The following is a 2,500-nucleotide window of genomic DNA, read 5'->3' as shown; positions in this document are numbered from 1 at the left end:
CTGCACCTTAACCTAACTTACACTGCACCTTAACCTAACTTACACTGCACCTTAACCTAACTTACACTGCACCTTAACCTAACTTACACTGCACCTTAACCTAACTTACACTGCACCTTAACCTAACTTACACTGCACCTTAACCTAACTTACACTGCACCTTAACCTAACTTACACTGCACCTTAACTGTCACATGTAACGTCACAGGAATGTAGCTTTGCCTAACAGCAACCCTCTGAACATAGTTCACTGCTTGGATCCTCTGGTGTCATGTGTATTTCTTGATGCCATGGTGCGTACCCTCACATAAAGGTCTTTCGAGTGTTGCGTACTTTCTACACAGTCCCGCTAACCACTGGAAGGGTGTACCGCTACAGAACGAATATCGCCCTCCCCTCCTGCCCTTCCAAGCTGGTCGGTCAGGCGTTTGTTTGTGAAATGAGCCTTGCAGCTGTTCAGTTGCATTCGGTTGTCGATGCAGTCAGTGTACGTTGTGGTACGGCCTGTGTGGACTGTCCGCTGATGTACGCGTAACCCACACTGATCATCCGTCGTTACGTACTGAGTGACATAATGTGGCACATGCTTGACCGTACACCGGCTGCGCCCTACAATGGCGAATCATAAGGGCCATATGTTGTGCACGATGCTACTTGTCTCGTCTCCCCATTACAGCGAGATTGCACTGTTGTACGCCGTACAGACATGTGGTAAGTAGGTACGGACGAAAGTATTGCATGTTGGCCCCCCCCCCCCTCCTCCCTCTGCCGGGAATCAGCGTGAGCCGTCTGTTGATGTAGCGACGAGGGTTTTCCTATTTAATCGTATTGCCCCACACAACATGATAGCACGGTGGACCGCGTTCCACATCTGCGACATGCTACAGAGGCCGGTTGACAGTCGACCGCGCAAGGGACATTGCACACGTGCGCGGACCATCTTCCACGTGTTCTCTCGTGTACATGCCGCAGTGTGTATGTGGGCTGATGTAGCGTGTCGTGACACATAACATGCAGGCATGCCAGAATCGTAGATTTCGCAAATGTAGATTGACGTATACGTTTGCTGCCAAAGATCCGCAAATGAACTGGAAATCAGTTGTTGAGCGGTTGTTCGCGCTGCAGGTGCATCGGTGATAGCGACGATCGGTACATCTGTGAACCGGTTGTTTCGGCGGTACCCGCCATGCCCCCGAACCTGAGTTGGCCATGTGGGTATGAAGCGATACGAGGCTGTGGCTTGGCGGGACAGTCCCCGGCCGGTGAGGGGGGGCCGCCCGGCGTGCTGGCCGCGCGCTGCGTGAGCGCACGCACTACAGCCGGCTGGTGGGGGGCGCCCAGTGGCAGGAGCGCCGGCCGACGGGCCCGGCTGGCGTCCCAGCTATGCGCCGGCGCACCCTGCGCGCGGCGCCAGGCGGCCAAAGTGGGTTCTGCCGAGCCCGGTGCGAAGCGCGGTGGACATCTGCAGTGTGCTGGTCCGATTGCGGACTGTGTGCGTTGAGGATGCGCCGCCGCCCGGCACTCGGCGTCGCGACGCCGTCTGCTGCTCGGTCGCCCCCAGCGGTTCTCGCAGGTGGTTTGTATCGCAGCTCTGCGGACGTGTTGGCGCGTGCGCTGTGCTGGGAGAGTTCGCTTCTGCACCCAAGTGGGGCTTTGCCCTTCTGTGGCGCTGGCGTTGGAGCTGCCGGTCACCGTAGGTGGCGCGTGTTGTTTCCCGCCGGCAATGCCACGACAGCACGCTCCCGGGCCTCTGTCGGCAGCGGCAAGCTCAGTTGGGAGCACGGGTGTTCGCACTGAAAGCGTCTACTCGCCTATCTCCGGGCGATTGCGCCTCTCTCGAACCCGACCAAGTACTTAGGACGGCGCTGCGCGCCGCCGGGACCTGAGAGGGTTTCGAGGTGTATCGTGCAGGGGAGCTCAGCCTCCTCCTGTTTGCAGAATAATTGAGCGGACGCTTGCGTGTTCGCGCGGGCCCTCGGGACACACTCCCGGGCGGCCGGCTGCTCAGCTCTCGTTGACGCAGCTCCCTGGTTGATCCTGCCAGTAGTCATATGCTTGTCTCAAAGATTAAGCCATGCATGTCTCAGTACAAGCCGCATTAAGGTGAAACCGCGAATGGCTCATTAAATCAGTTATGGTTCCTTAGATCGTACCCACGTTACTTGGATAACTGTGGTAATTCTAGAGCTAATACATGCAAACAGAGTCCCGACCAGAGATGGAAGGGACGCTTTTATTAGATCAAAACCAATCGGATTGGCTCGTCTGGTCCGTTTGCCTTGGTGACTGAATAACTTTGGGCTGATCGCACGGTCCTCGTACCGGCGACGCATCTTTCAAATGTCTGCCTTATCAACTGTCGATGGTAGGTTCTGCGCCTACCATGGTTGTAACGGGTAACGGGGAATCAGGGTTCGATTCCGGAGAGGGAGCCTGAGAAACGGCTACCACATCCAAGGAAGGCAGCAGGCGCGCAAATTACCCACTCCCGGCACGGGGA

The 2,500-nt window shown here is 56.7% G+C and overlaps 1 non-coding gene across 1 annotated transcript in view; it reads left to right on the top strand.

The window, feature by feature from the left end:
- Positions 1-2,024: 2,024 nt before the first annotated feature.
- Positions 2,025-2,500, top strand: part of LOC126328854 (small subunit ribosomal RNA) — a 1,891-nt gene continuing 1,415 nt past the window's right edge. Inside the window, exon 1 of the ribosomal RNA XR_007561967.1 lies at positions 2,025-2,500. This exon is cut by the window's right edge and continues 1,415 nt beyond it. This is a non-coding gene — a ribosomal RNA (small subunit ribosomal RNA).

Source organism: Schistocerca gregaria, unplaced genomic scaffold, assembly GCF_023897955.1.
Source record: "Schistocerca gregaria isolate iqSchGreg1 unplaced genomic scaffold, iqSchGreg1.2 ptg001142l, whole genome shotgun sequence".
Taxonomy (NCBI): domain Eukaryota; kingdom Metazoa; phylum Arthropoda; class Insecta; order Orthoptera; family Acrididae; genus Schistocerca; species Schistocerca gregaria.
The sequence above is the reverse complement of the archived record's forward strand: the minus strand, read 5'-3'. Positions and strand labels throughout refer to the sequence as shown.